The sequence below is a fragment of the Carcharodon carcharias genome, chromosome 8, assembly GCF_017639515.1.
Source record: "Carcharodon carcharias isolate sCarCar2 chromosome 8, sCarCar2.pri, whole genome shotgun sequence".
Taxonomy (NCBI): domain Eukaryota; kingdom Metazoa; phylum Chordata; class Chondrichthyes; order Lamniformes; family Lamnidae; genus Carcharodon; species Carcharodon carcharias.
Window position 1 is genome coordinate 156,081,602 of NC_054474.1, and position 15,251 is coordinate 156,096,852.

Sequence of the window (15,251 nt, forward strand, 5' to 3'; positions counted from 1 at the left end):
TCTTTCATCCAGCCTATTTGTACTTCTGTGTACAGTAGTTTAAATGCATGTCCCCAGATATGGGCCACTGGTGTACAATGACTGATAAAGATACATTCTGTTCTTATCGCACAGAATTCTCACCGGACTTTGGATTGTATTTCACGATTGCGTCCACCTTGCTTTAAAAATCAAAAACTACTGCCCTTGCATGCAATGTACTGCGACCCCACCTAAATGAATAACTTCTTGGGAATGATTGGTTCCAACGAACCCACATAATTTGCTCTGTTCTATTGAAATTTGGTTGCTGTGCACTTAACTACCTCTGTAATTAGTTTATCATGAGTTCAATATCCCTGTCAGTTTCTGGAATTTAAACTCTCACTTATTGCTTTGTGTCTGATTGGTGAAGTTGTAGGGGACAGTGAAGTTAAACAAGAATTGCGCTGTGTCTGTGATGTTTGTCAGCACTTCACTAAGCAAGCCAGGGTCTTTCAGATCTGGAAGTAATGTTTGAAGCTTGTTTCATTGAGATTCCCTGTCTCATGTTTCTCAAAAAAACCCTTAGATAAAAATAACCTATCCAACTATTTATAGTACTTTGAGCAAACATTGAGTGAGTCTTAGCTACGCCATCATGAGTACAGTAATTTAGTAAAATAAACTTTTTGCTATATGAACATCCAAAAATATGTACAAACATATTAATTGGGAGTAAGCCATTCGAGCTCTCGAGCCTGCTCCATGATCTTGATATTGACATTGCTGATCTGATTGTGGCATCAACTCTACTTTCCTGTCTACCCCCTATACTCTTTGACTTTCTTGCCAGTTAAGAATCTTATCTAACTCGGTCTTAAAAGATATTCAATGAACCTGCTTCCACTGCTCTGAGGAAGAGAATTCCACAGACTATTGACCCTCAGAGAGAGAGTTTCTTCTCATCTTCATCTTAAGTGACAGACCCTTTGTTTTTAAACTCTGTCCCCTAGTTCTGGTCTCTCTTATAAGGGGAAACTTCCTCTCAGTATCCACCTTGTCATGTCCGCTGTAGATCTTGTATCTGTAATATATTTTGGGGAGGCGGTGCGAAGTGGTATTGTCACTAGACTAGTAATCCAGAGACCCTCCAAGAGAAAGGTAATGTTCTGGGGACCCGGTTTCAAATCCCACCATGGCAGATAGTGGAATTTGAATTTAATAAAATATTTGGAATTAAAAGTTTAATGACCTAGTTGTACTACTTGTGACTTTAGACCCATGGCAATGTGGTTGACTCCTAGCTGCCCTCTGAAATGGCCTAGCAAGCCACTCAGTTAGAACAAGCAAACAAAGAGTGAAACTGGACAGATCACCCGGCATCAGCCTAGGCACCGGAAATGCTAACGTCAAACTCAGCCCTGTCAACCCTGCAAAGTCCTCCTTACTAACATCTGGGGGCTTGTGGGAGAACTGTCTATTAGATTAGTCAAGCAATAGCCTGACATAATCATACTCATGGAATCATACCTTACAGACAATGTCCCAGACACCACCATCACCATCCTTGCAGTGGAGGTGGCAGCAAAGTGGTATACACTCGGGAGAGAGTTGCCCTGGGAGTCCTCAGCATCGACTCTGGACCCCAGGAAGTCTCATGGCACTAGGTTAAACATGGTCAAGGAAACCTCCTCCTGCTGATTGCCACGTACCACCCTCCCTCAATTGATGAATCAGTGCTCCTCCATGTTGAACACAACTTGGAGGAAGCAATGGGGGTGGAAAGGGTGCAGAAGGTACTCTGGGTGGGGTACCTGGGGACGAAGTCCCATCATCACTTTGAGGATACCCTCCATCATGTTGTGTGGCACTACCACTGTACTAATTGGGATAGATTTCGAACAGATCTAGCAACTCGAGAGACTGGACAACCATGAGGCGCTGTGGGCTATCAGCAGCAGCAGAATTGTACTCGACCACAATCTGTAACTTCATGGCCAACATTTCCCGCACCCTACCATTACCACCAAGCCAGCGGATCAATGAAGAGCAAGGAGGGTATGCCAGGAGCAGCACCAGGGATACCTAAAGATGAGGGCTCAACCTGGTGAACATACAACACAGAACTGCTTGCATGCCAAACAGCATAAGCAGCAAATGATAGAGCTAAGCGATTCCACAGCCAACAGATCAGATCTAAGCTCTGCAGTCCTGCCACATCCAATAACAAACGGTGGTGGAAAATTAAACAACTCACTAGAAGAGGAGGCTCCATAAATATTTCCATCCTCCGTGATGGAAGAGCCCAAGACATCAGTGCAAAAGATAAGGCTGAAACATTTGCAACAATCTTCAGCTGGAAGTGCTGAGTGGATGATCCATCTCGGCCTCCCCCAGTGGCCCCCAGCATCACAAATGCCAGTCTTGAGCCAATTCAATTCACTCTGTGTGATATCAAGAAACAGCTGAAGGCACTGGATACTGCAAAGACTATGGGCCCTGACAATATTTTGGGAATAGTACTGAAGACTTATGCGGCAAAACTTGCCGCGTCCCTAGCCAAGCTGTTCCAGTACAACTACAATACTGGCATCTACCCAGATGTGGAAAATTGCCCAGGTATGTCCTGTACACTAAAAGCAGGACAAATCCAATCTGCCCAATTACTGCCCCCTCAGTCTACTTTCGATCAACTGTTAAGTAATGGAAGGAGTCATCAACAGTGCAATCAAGTGGCACTTGCTTAGCAATAACCTGCTCGCTGACACCCAGTTTGGGTTCCACCAGGGCCACTCAGCTCCTGACCTCATTACAGCCTTGGTTCAAACATGGACAAAAGAGCTGAACTCCCAAGGTGAGGTGAGAGTGACTGCCCTTGATATCAAGGCTGCATTTTACTGAGTGTGGTACCAAAAAGCCCTAGCAAAACTGGAGTCGATGGGAATTGGTGGAGGGGGGGAATCTCTCTGCTGGTTGGAGTCATATGTACGACAGAGGAAGATGGCTATGGTTATTGGAGGTCAATAGGGAGGCAGTGTGGTATTGAGGCATAGTGGTATTGTCACTGGACTAGTATTCCAGAGATCCAGGGTAATACTCTGGGGACCCGGGACCACCATGGCAGGTTGTTAAATTTGAATTCACTAAAAATCTGGAATTAAAAGTCTGATGATGACCATGAAAACACTGCTGATTGTTGTAAAAATCCATCTGGTTCACTAATGTCCCTTAGGGAAGGAAATCTGCTGTCTTTACCTGGCCTGGCCTACATGTGACTCCAGACCCACAGCAATGTGGTTTACAACTTAAATGCCCTTTAAATTAGGGCAATTAGGGATGGGCATTAGATGCTGGCCTAGCCACGACTCCCACATCCCATGAACAAATTTTTACAAATCTCAGCTCCAGGACGTCACTGCAGGAGTTCCTCGGTATGTTCTCGGCCCAACCATCTTCAGTTGCTTCATCAATGACCTTCCTTTCATCATAAGGTCAGAAGTGGTGATGTTCGCTGATGATTGCACAATGTTCAGCACCATTCGTGACTCCTCAGATACTGAAGCAGTTCATGTCCAAATGCAGCAAGACCCGGACAATATCCAGGCTTGGGCTGATAAGTGGCAAGTAACATTCATGCCAGGCAATGACCATCTCCAACAAGAGAGACTATTGCCATCGCCCTTGACATTCAATGGCATTACCATTGCTGAATCCCCTGCTATCAACATCTTGGCGGTTATCATTGACCAGAAACTGGACTAGCCATATAAATACTGTGTCCACAAGAGCAGGCCAGAGGCTAGCAATCCTGCAGCTAGTAACTCACCTCCTGACTCCCCAAAGCCTGTTCACCATCTACAAGGCACAAGTCAGGAGTGTGATGGAATACTGTCCACTTGCCTGGATGAGGGCAGCTCCAACAACACTCAAGACGCTTGGCCACCATGCAGGACAAAGCAGCCCAATTGATTGGCACCACATCCACAAACATTTACCACCCCCCCCCACCCCCCCACCACAGACGCACAGTGGCAGCAGTGGGCACCATCTACAAGATGCTTTATAGGAACTCAGCAAGGCTCCTTAAACAATACCTTCCATACCCACAACCATGACAAACTAGGACAAGGGTAGCAGACACTTGAGAACACCACCACCAGCTGGATGTTCCCCTCCAAGCCACTCACCATCCTGACTTGGAAATATATCACTGTTCCTTCACTGTTGCTGAGTCGAGATCCTGGAACTCCTTCGCTAACAACAATGTGGGTTTACCTACACCACATGGACTGCAGTGATTCGAGAAGGTAGCTCACCACCATTTTCTCAAGGGCATTTAGGGATGGGCAATAAGTGGTGGCCTAGCCAGCAATGCCCACATCCCATGAATGAATTAAAAAAAAAATGAGATCACCCCTCATTCTTCTAAACTCCAATAGATATAGGCCCAACCTCTCGAACCTTTCCTCATAAAATAACACCGTCATCCCAGGAATTAGTTGTGAATCTTCTCTGAACAGATTCTAATGCAATTATATCCTTTAAGTAAGCGGACCAAAACTGTTCACAGCACTTCAGATGTGGCCTCACCAAGCCCTATACAACTGTGGCCATCGCCCTTGACATTCAATGGCATTACCATTGCTGAATCCCCTGCTATCTCAAGTGCCTGCTACCCTTGTCCTAGTTTGTCATGGTTGTGGGTTTGGAAGGTATTGTTTAAGGAGCCTTGCTGAGTTCCTATAAAGCATCTTGTAGATGGTGCCCACTGCTGCCACTGTGCGTCTGTGTGTGTGTGTGTGTGTGTGTGTGTGTGTGTGTGTGTGTGTGTGTGTGTGTGTGTGTGTGTGTGTGTGTGTGTGTGTGTGTGTGTGGGGGGGGGGGGGTGTCGGTGGTGGGTAGGGGGGTAAATGTTTGTGGATGTGGTGCCAATCAATTGGGCTTCCTTCCTTTTATGTTTGATTCCCCTTGCAATAAGTGACAACATTCCATTTGTCTTTCTAATCATTTGCTGTACTTGCATACTAACTTGGTGATTCATGTACCAGGACACCCTGATCCCTCTACCACAGATTCTGCAATTTCTCTCCATTTAAATACGATACTGCTTTTTTATTCCACCTTCCGAAGTGGACAAGTTCATATTTTCCCACATTATACTCCATCTGCCAAATTTTTGCTACTCACTTAACCTGTCTATATCCCTTTGCAGATTCCTTATGTCCTCCTCATAACTTACTCTCCTACCTAGCTTTGTGTCATCAACAAATTTAGCAACCATACATTTGGTCCCGTCATGCAGGTCATTAATGTAGATTGTGAATAGTTGAGGACTCAGCACTGACCCCTGTGGCACTCCACAAGTTATAACTTGCTAACTCGAAAATGATCCACTTATCCCTACTCTCTGTTTCCTGTTAGCTCACCAATCCGCTATCCGTGCTAATATGTTACCTTCTGCACCATGAACTCTTAATTTTGTGTAATAACCTTTCATGTGGCACCTTATCAAATTCCTTTTGGAAATCCAGGTACATCACATCTGCAGGTTCCCCATTATCGACATTGCTTCTTACTTCCTCAAAGAACTCTGATAAATTCATTAAACATTTCCCTTTCCCAAAACGATGTTGACACTGCCTGATTGTGGTAAGATTTTCTAAGTGCCCTGCTCTAACCTCTTCAATAATAGATTCTAGTATTTTCCCTATGACAGATGTTAGGCTAACTGTTGGGTGGTTTCCTGCTTTCTGCCTCTCTCCTTTCTTGAATAGGGGAGTTCCATTCATTGTTTCCCAGCCTGATGGGACTTTTCCAGAATGTAGGGAATTTTGGAAAATTACAATCAATGTATCTAATTATCTCAAGAGCCACTTCATTTCTGACCCAAGGATGAAGTCCAGCAGGTCCTGGGCACTTGTCAGACTTTAGTTCTACTAGTTTTCTCAGTACCTTTTCCCTGGTGATTGTAATTGTTTTGAGTTGCTCCCTCCCTTTCATCTCCTGATTTACAAGTACTTTTGGGATGTTATTTGTGTATTCTACAGTGAAGACAGACACAAAATAGCTGTTCAATGCTTCTGCCATTTCCTTATTTTCCATTATTAATTCCCCAGACCCCCTCTCTAAACAGCCAATGCTCAATTTAGAAACTCTTACTATCTGTTTTTATACTTCTAGCTAGCTTTTATTTCTTATAATCTTATTTATACTCTTATTTCTCCATCCTTTTTTTTAGTCATTCTTTGCTGGTTTTTAAATTGTTCTGACCTACCACTAATCTTTGCGGAAGCGGAATTGTATTTTTTTACTTTCAATTTGATACTATCTTTAACCTCCTTAGTTAGCCACAGATGGTGCATCCTTCTCCCAGAATCTTTCTTTCTCACTGGAACGTATCTTTGCTGAGTGTTTATGAAATATCTCCCTGTGTCTGCCACTGCATCTCTACTGACTTACCCCTTAACCTCTGTCTTCCTGCTCCTGTGTTATGACCATAGCAAGTGTTAAGCAAGTCAGATCCCTGTCTTACTGATCATAACCTTTTTTTTTGTTTTTTGAAAACGAGGAGGAAAAGCTACCGACCCCAGAAGCATAGAACTCCAGTAATACCTTTAGGATTTCAAAATGTTAAAAGATTTATTAACAAGAAGAAAAAAAACCCATAAGCACACAAGATTAAAGTTACGTAGTTGAAACAGTCTTACAAAACATTTCTCCACCCCCCCCCCCCCAAAAAAAACACTTGATCGGAACATACAAGGAAACTACTTGGCAACAGCTCCCTTTATAGATTTTCAACTATAAAAATCCAGAAATATTACCTCAAGGCAAAACTGCTGTTACTTTAGTAAAGGTATACCACACGACCCCTCAAACGCTTTCACTCTGCTGTGGAAATCCAAGAAAATTCAGAAAACAAACTTTCTGGAACAAAGGCTTTTCTGCTTTGACTGGATGGCTAGTTTGATTTCACTCCTCTCAGTACAGAGCTGGTCTCAAGGCATCTCTCCCACACAGCCACCACAACTCAGCTCAACATCTTCCTTAAATATCCTTTTCATCTTAGATTCCATTGTCGTCAGGACCTCTTTGAACTCAACTTTTCCAAAACATAAAAATCTTTCATGTTTTCCTATTGCCTCTGCTTTCAAGTAAAAAAAAAACTTCCCTTGTTTACTCATGAAACCTTTGTAAGTTGTAAAAGTTCCTTAAACTCCCCTTTGAAATCTAACAGCTGGAAAGCCAAGTCCCCATTTATCTCCTAATGGAATTTAAAAACACCCAGCCTATTTACTTGTAAATCCAACTTTGCCATAGTCTCTCACTACAAATGCATGCATCTGGTACCTTTACCATCAGCTAAGCTGTCTCTATTAACCTTCCCTCATTTTAATTATCCTCTCTCTCTCACACACACATACACTCTTCTTTACAGAATACTGCCATATTCCGAAAATATTTTAAAACATCCATCTTCACATATGCAATTACCTTTATTTATGTTTAAAACACTAGTCTTGGACCCACTCTTCTTTCCCTCAAACTGAATGAGAAATTCAATCCTGTTATGGTCACTGCTACCTAGAGGTTTATGTAGAGGTCATTAATTAATCCTGCTTCATTGTATACGACCAGGTCTAGAATAGCCGGCTCTCTGGTTGGCTGTAGAATGTGCTGCCGTAAGAAATTGCCCAAAAACATTCTATGAACTCATCTTCTAGGCTATCTTTGCCAATCTGAATCACTCAATCTATGTGTAGGTTGAAATCACCCATGATTATTGCTATACCTTTCTTACAAGCCCCCATTATTAATGTTTGCCAATAAGTTTGTTCCAGTAAGTCTAAGGAGCATCCACACAGAGGCAGTGGGACCAGGACATTAAGTTGAAATTCTTGCTCCTACTGATGGTACTTGCTCCAGTTTTTTATTTCTTTGCTGCCACCCGTTGCCAATTTTCTCAGTGCCAGCTGTGGCTGAGTGGGTAGTGCTCTTCCTTCTGAGTCAGAATGTTGTGAGAGAGTGCCGTATTTTGGGCGTGATGTTATACCAAGATCCGTCTGCCCTTTTGATGTCAAAGGATCTTTTAAGTCCACCTATTTTGAAGAAGAGCGGACAAGTTCTCCCAAGTATCCAGCCAACATCTATCCCTCAACCAACATCAGTAAAATAGATGATCTGGTTAATTGCCACGTTGCTGTTTGTGGGAGCTTGCTGTATGCAAATTGTCTGCTGGGTTTCCTACATCACAGCAGTGACTACACTTCAAGAGCACTTCACTGGCTGTGAAATGCTCCAGGACATCCTGAGGTTGTGAAAGGCGCTATAAACACGCAGTCCTTTTTCTCTCTGTCTCCTTTCCTGAAGCAGCTGCGTTTTTGCAGGGATACAGTTCTGTGGGATATCATCAACCCTCTGGTGCCATGTCAGAGTGACCATCTTTCATGTCTTAGTGTTAGCGATATTTTCAGTTGCAGGGCATCACAGCTCAATCTTGTATAAGTTCAATGTTCAAACGCACACTTTCCAGTATACATTAACGACCCAGCAGCTTTCATGGTCACTCTTCCCGGTGCTTTCCCACATATTATCAACTTTATTCAATTCAGGTTGGAGCTTTCCACTGTGGGGATTTGAACTCCCAACCTCTGGGTCACGAGTCCGCTTCACAATTGTACCCAACACATGCTAAAAATTCACAGCAGTCAGTCTGTGTGCTGTGGTACCTTTTAGCTCTTCAAGTTTGACTTTCAATTCACGCAACCACTACACCCTGCAGAGCACAAGTGTGTGAAAGTGCAGCTCTCCTCACTTAGAATTAATCTTTGTGTTTTTTCTCTTTCACAGGTTGTGTTCGGCTTTGATCTTTGTAATGCTGTATTTTGTGTGTCTGTGTGTGTTGGGGTATAAATGTGATCTTTGTAATGCTGTATTTTGTGTCCGTCTGTGTGTGTCTGGGTACAAAAGCAGATACTGTTTTATGACCTCACTATTGAGGTGCTTAGCAACAAGCGACTTGTATTTTCCTGGTTACTTCTTTGGTCCTCCCCTTGTTTCTGATTTATAAACTGTTATGCTTTGAAGCACTCCTCCAGGTGGAAGATGGAATTCTATCAACCCCCAGCTCCCTCCCCCACCCCCCCAGCTCCCTCCCCCAACCAGTTCACGAACCATATCTCTTCACCCTCTATCAAGTTTTGCCTTGTATAGTATATATGTTCTTGTAAGGGCATATGAAATTTTGACTGCCTTTCCCTTTTCCTTTTGTACCATTCCATGGACCTCTGCATCATCCCCTTCCCCCGGGGTCAGTTCAGGTAAGCTATGGGCCAGTGGCCAAAGCAGTGCTAGGCAACAGTGGTGTTGCTCCAACAATGCAGCTTGAACCGTGACGACTGCCCTGCTGTGGAGCTCTCAATATTGTCCGTGGAAGGGCAAACAGATAAACAAAAAGGGTTCTCTGCTCTGTCAGGGCTTTCTGCAGCCAATAATTTCAAGCTGTTAAATTGAAACAGCGCTGGCTGGTAAGTGGGAAAACAAAGGGAAAATGCCTTTACTTGCCAAGTGAATGAAAACTGCCATAGCTTCTCTTGAAGGTTGGCGACTGCTTCCCCATCCATGGTTCAGCAGGGTTATCTGGTGTGACACTGTGCCAACAGAGCAGGGAAGACCCTGGTTTGATCCGTTCTGAGTTCCCTCTCTGTAGCTGGAAAGCAAGTGGCAGTGCTACAGTTGGCTTTGAGGCCCTGGGTTGAGGAGGAGCTAACCTCAGCTCCACTCCTGATGGCAACCCTGTGATCCCTGCTGTACGTGCGGATGTCCAATGGGGGTCTGGCTGTGATGCCTTTCACAGTCGAATAACTACCACACTTGAAGACTGATCAGCCGAGCAGGGAATGAAATGGCAATCTGCATCCGTGGGACGGTAGCGCAGCAAAGATACTGCTTTGAAGAATTGATGGAAATAATTCGCAAAAATGGTGGTTGGGGAAACTTCCTGGCAAAGAAATCTTAAGAGATTTTTAGCAGCTAGTAAGACAATAAAAACATTTGTTTTACAGCAGCTTGAGGCTTAACATTCAATACAACAACAACATCTTGCATTTATATAGCACCTTTTGCATAGTGAAACATCCCAAGATGCTTCAAGTGAGCATTGACAAACAAGTATTGGCACCCAGTCAAAGAAGGAGACATTTACGAGGGTGACTTGAATGTTTCCTCTGAGGTAGGAGTTAAAAGGAGATTTTAAAGCGGGGGAGAGAGAGAAAGAGAAGTGTAGAGGTTTGAGGAGTGACATAAATCCAGTTGGTACTTGCTAATTTTGTGCTTCCTCGTTTTGATTACTGCTTTCAATGTGAGTTCATAAGTTTAAGTTTAAATTTAATTTATCAATTTATATTGATGGGTTTACTTCAAGTCCATAAACTGAAAAACTGTGTACTCACATGAACTTCATTGAATGAAACCCACGGCTATTAGAATGAAAGAAAACTTGGAATAGTCTCAATATCATGAAAGCTTTGTGTATTTTTTATAATTCTTTGATGGGATGTGGGCACCACTGGCAAGGCCAGCATTTTTGTCCATCCCTAATTGTCCTTGAACTGAGTAACTTACTCAGCCATTTCAGAGTCAACCACATTATTGTGGATCTGGAGTCACATGTAGGCCGGACTGGGTAAAGGTGGCAGGTTTCCTTCCTTATTAGTGAACTAGTTGGGTTTTTATGACAATCGACAATGGTTTCACGGTCACTGTTACTGAGACTAGCTTTCAATTCCAGATTTTTTTTTTCAAATTAATTGAATTTAAATTCCACCAGCTGCCACAGTGGGATCTGAACCCATGTCCCTAGAGCGTTAGCCCAGGTCTCTGGCTTACTCATCCAGTGACATTTCCACTAGGCCACTGTCTCCATCATGTCTACAAAACAGTGCTCAAAAGCCCACAAAGTAATTTTTAAGGAATGATAATTCTGTCGTGTGTCCCCCCCCCCCCCCCCCCCCCCCCACCCCCACACCCCCACACCCCCTTCGCCAAGCTTAACAAATGCACTGTCGGGTGTGCCATCTTTCAGAAGAGCCATTAAACCAAGGTCCCAACTGTCTTCTCCAGTGAATGTAAAAGATCCCATAGCACTAATGAAAGAAGATCAAGGGAGTTCTACCTCGTGTCCCTCAAACAATATCATGAAAAGTAGCTTGCTTTGCTTGTCATCACAGTTGACAGGACCTTGCTGTGTGCAAATTGGCTGCTGCATTTTCTATATAACAACAGTGATTTCATTTCAAAATGCATCTGATCTTGCTCCGTATACTATTGTGCATTTAGAAGCTGGCAAGCCCATAGACCTGTAAAAATGTAGATTTAAGAATGCGCCATCAGTTACGGCCGCCAGTTTCAGTAAAGTGACCTTGCAACTGCTGGTCCCGCATATTTGCCCTCTGGACCTCACAGTGGAGCCCAGCATCGCTGTAGAGATCGGCACTCAATGCCAAGCAGAGAATGACATGGCATGGTCACTTTCTCGAATGCGATCCAAATCTCCAGTAAAATATAAGATCCTGCGACAAAATAATACTGACCCAGGGTCACTAAATGTGTAACCAGAGATCTGGAAAGTGAGCACCTGGGAGTGGAAGAAGAATCTTGTGTTCAAAGCAGTAGGTGCTGGGCAGGAGTAGCAATCCACTGAGCAATTTGGCAGTGATTGCAGAATGCTCAGTGGTTTGAAGCAGTGGTCAGCCTGGAGTAGGTCTGTATTTCCAGCTGTTTTGTAAATTAGCTTCAAATATACATTTACCTTGCCTTCAAAGTGGGAATTATTTTTGCAAATTATATTGGCTCGTTTTGTTCCTTTCTCCTGGTAGAATTGCATTCAGGCAATCTGGAATCTGAAGCGCAGTTGTGATAAAATAAACTTCGCGTTATCTGACACTCTACCAACCAGAATTCCCTAGTAACTGGAATTTCTGACATCTTGATTTTTTTTTTTATTAAAAGCCTTCAATTTCAGTGTTCAGATAATGCGTTTTTTTTAAAAAAAAAATCGATTGTAAATCTACAAGTTGAAATTATTAAATTATTGGGTCAGTTTAGGTTATTGTGCCTGAACAAAGATATTCCCACACCTTGTGTTGTGTCCAGAGTAATGTAACTAACTCCCCATTAACTGGCAACAGCCATTCCCTGAGCATGTCGGCAACAAAAATTTTACTGTACTTCGTTGCGCTGATGGAGCTGTGGTTAATATGTCCTGTCCCTTTAGGAGCACTCTTCAGGTTTTTTTCCGCAAGAAAGCGCTCTGAAAAGGTCCTTCCTGAGGCTGCTTAGAGAATAATGGCTGATTGAGGTTCCAACATTGGCAACTGCTTCTCTTGTTAATTCTCGTGGACAGACAAGGCAGGTTCTCGTGGTTTACCCATTCTCTTTAAATACTTTTGACACTTGGAAGCCTGATGCACATGCACTGGATGTAAGATTTTGACTCTCACTTATCACAGAAGGAGACATTACAGAAAGAGGCCATTTGGCCCATCGTGCCTGTGCTGGCACTTTGAAAGAGCTGCCCAGTTAGCTCTGCCCCCTGCCCTTTCCCCAAAAGCCTGCAAATTTTTCCTCTTCATGTATTTATCCAATTACCATTTTGAAAGTTAGTATTGATTCAGCCTCACCAACTTGGGAGTTTGCTGATCTACAAGAAAGGAAGCTTCCTGAGCTTTATGCACAGTGTTAGTGCAGGACTGTTTAAAGCCGCCAATCCGTCTGTCCGCCTAACACAAGATCAGGTCACTGAGTTTAACTGCTTGATTCCAAACTTTGAAAACCATGACACGCTCATCAATTTAAGCTTCAGGTTAGAAGCACTCAGTTTTAAATAAAGAATGTTTTAGTTTTAAGAACGTTTTGCATCTTTATTGAAGTGTGATGCCTGGCACAGGACTATCATGCTAACTTCCTTATGTTACTAACACATCTCCTGTGGAATTGATCATTGTAAATCACAGAATCCAGTGTTTATAAGGGCAGCAACATTAGAATCATCCAACATAGAAGGAGGCCATTTGTTCCTTGTGCCTGTGCTAGCTCTTTGAAACCCAATTAGTCCTGCTCGCCTATCCTTACCCCATATCCTGTTGCAAAAAAATACAGATTATCTGGTCATTATCACAGTGCTTTCTGTGGGAGCTTGCTGTGTGCAAATTGACTGCCATGTTACCTACATTTCAACAGTGACTACACTACAAAAGTACTTCACTAGCTCTAAAGCAATTTGAGAGACCAGTGGTTGTGAAAAGCGCTATATAAATGCAAGCCTTTTTTAAAGTTTTTTTTTTCAATTACGATGTTGAAATCAAATCTTGCCTTTCCCTGCTCAACGAAGCACATCTCCAGCTTTTCCAGTCTCCCCAGATAACCAAAATCCCCGGGACCATTATAATAAGAAAAGTTACTCCACATTTTGTTCTGCATTTCAGTGCTATCATCGTGGGTTTTTTCAATTCCTGTGTGTATATATATATATATATATATTATATACTTTGAAAATAAAGAACCCTGACCCCTTAAGATAAAATGACCCAGTCATGTCCTGGTGAGGTGTGGGAGATGCTCTTGTGTTTAATATTCCGTTCACACGCTGCTCATTACCAGCTGGCCATTCAGTGTTAGTTTGAAGAGTCCTGTTTGCTGAACTCTGAACAAAGTTTAAACGGCCTGCGCCTCTGTGCAAATCACATTTTAAAAAGGCAAGTTTCTGCCTAATTAAACAATGAGCGGTGAGTCTGTGCAACATCTGTGAAAATCCATCTTCTGCCTCATTCTTTACACAAACTGGGGCTTTGTTACACGCCATTCACTTGTAAATGTAGCCACTGATCCTGCAGCTTAGACTTTATTGGGGGTAGTGGGGGGGGGGGGGGGGGGGGGGGGGGGGGGGGGGGTGGAGAGGCAGTGAGGGTGGAGGCACATTTAGGTTGTTTTTTTATTGGGTTAAGTGCTGTGCTGCTGGCTTTCTTGTACTTGGTTCTTGAAATCTGAAGCTAAATGTCATATTTGCTAAGGCTGGCCATTCGTAAGGCCAGATTTCTATCAAAAGCAACAGCAACCTGCGTTTATACAATACCTTTCACATACTTGGGGTGTTTAAAGCACTTTGCAGTCAATGAAGTATTTTTTGTTGTGAAATGTGGTCACTATTGTATCGGGGTAAAAGTGGTAGCCAACTTGCTCACAATGCAAGCAGCAATGAGATGAATGAGCAGGTAGTCTGTTTTTTAAAAATGTTTTAGTCTACCAGGTGCCCCTCATGGCTGCCCTTAGCAAATGCGCCAAGCTTGCTCTCACACTACTGCCAGCTGTGTCGAATCCCAAATACCATAAACCAGTAGTGCTGGTGGAGGTCTTGCATGATTGTAACAGCAGCTTACATGATCATACCAGACTGCTGGTGGTCAGTTTTTGCACCTTTGATGGCAATCGATGCAGTTAGTGCCCACTTTTTCTCTTGTTCAGAAATAAAGAACTTGCATTTATGTATCACCTTTCAGGATATCCCAAGTGCTTTACAGCCAGTGAATTACTTTTATTTATCTGCAGTTACTGTTGTAGTGTAGGAAGTGCAGGCTAATTAGACCCAGTGGCCTGTTTCTGTCCTGTAATTTCAATGTGCACATCACAGCTTTAACCTTTTAGCTGCCGACCTGCCTCATTATCCATGGAAGGCCTGGACACCAACAGTGCAAAATGACCAGCGAAAATTGCAAGCTGAGAGAGTGTGATGGTGCCAGAGGCACATCTCCCAGCTTTATTCTGGTCTGTTGCAGAAGTTGATTTGGCCTCTGGCCCTGAAACATAAATGGTGCATGGGTCAAATAATCTAAGCCAAACAGTAACTTTTGGTCAGCTTAGTTTGTAGATGTATATGTGTGTGTGTAAGATATACTATTCATAGGTAGCTTGGGACCTCTGATGTTTAGGTGCTAATCTGGCATGTCCATTTAAGGCCAAGCACTACCCCTTGGAATCCTCTTTATTTTAAGTGTTTGTAAATTAAGCTGAAATCAATTATATATAAGTAAACTGCTTGTAAATTTGAAGCTGCAAATTAATAGGTGAGCCTGGCTTTCTCTTATCTGAGTACTTACTTTCTCCTTAACGTGTGATGGAAGCTTGTCAAATGGAAGTTTTATATCAATATAATTAAAAACTGTACATCTGGCAGGCATATGCTGTCATCACAGTTGCTCCACTCCCTCTTCTGTGTCACGGTTTTTCAAAAAATA

At 43.0% G+C, this 15,251-nt stretch overlaps 1 protein-coding gene across 2 annotated transcripts in view; it reads left to right on the forward strand.

Moving 5' to 3' along the window:
• Positions 1-15,251, forward strand: part of urm1 (ubiquitin related modifier 1) — a 52,331-nt gene that overhangs the window by 2,878 nt on the left and 34,202 nt on the right. The gene's annotated exons all lie outside the window — the stretch shown is intronic.